Source organism: Sinocyclocheilus rhinocerous, unplaced genomic scaffold (genome assembly GCF_001515625.1).
Source record: "Sinocyclocheilus rhinocerous isolate Xijiao unplaced genomic scaffold, SAMN03320098_v1.1 scaffold946, whole genome shotgun sequence".
NCBI classification, from domain to species: domain Eukaryota; kingdom Metazoa; phylum Chordata; class Actinopteri; order Cypriniformes; family Cyprinidae; genus Sinocyclocheilus; species Sinocyclocheilus rhinocerous.
In genome coordinates, this window is record NW_015633151.1 from 1,386,437 (window position 1) to 1,387,216 (window position 780).

Consider the following 780-nt stretch of genomic DNA (forward strand, 5'->3'; position numbering starts at 1 on the left):
TTTTCTCATGCCTTAAAATAGCTTGAATGTAACTCTACACCCTTGCCTCATTTACTATACCCGGATCTATGAATATGCAAATTAGTCCCACCTCCACTCAGTCACACCAGCCAGCGCCTCCTGATCCACTGAACTGTAGTAAACGCAAAACAATGGCATACACGGATAATGACTGATAAAACTATGTTTTTACTAGCGGACAATTACAGTGAATACTGTAACATTCGTTAAAGTTACTTGATGATGTTGTGTCCTAAAATTCTTTGAAGACTTGAATGAAGCCGTTTGTGATTCTTAATTCGTGCCCACGAGCATACGCGTGTGAAGTGCAGACGCCGATGCGGGAGAGGTGGGTCTGACTGCACAACTGTTTTCAAAATTTATATGTTTTCAACAAGAAATGCTTCTTGAGCACCAAGTCAGCATATTAGAATGATTTCAGAAGGTTATCATGTGACTGTAGACTAGAGTAATGACTGCTGAAAATTCATCATTCCCATGACAGAAAGAAATTACATTATAAAATATATTAAAATAGTATAATGATAATATTTGACAATAGATGACCTGAAGCTAATAGCCATGAACTCTTTCTCTCTCAGCATGCAGTACCTGTTGGATTCAAAAACATGGGTTGAGTAGAAGCTGTCACCCTCAGCATGCAAAGCATCAGTCAACAAGAGTTTCTGCAAGGAACTGAAAGATTTTGTGAAAGAGTACCAAGTTAATGGATGCAACATGTAGTCTGAACTGCAATTTGGGGGAATTTAATCAACATCT

At 38.3% G+C, this 780-nt stretch overlaps 1 pseudogene; it reads left to right on the top strand.

Moving 5' to 3' along the window:
- The window catches only part of LOC107743210 (complement C4-like), a 4,344-nt pseudogene extending 3,702 nt beyond the window's left edge, over positions 1-642 (top strand).
- The last annotated feature ends 138 nt before the right edge of the window (positions 643-780 follow it).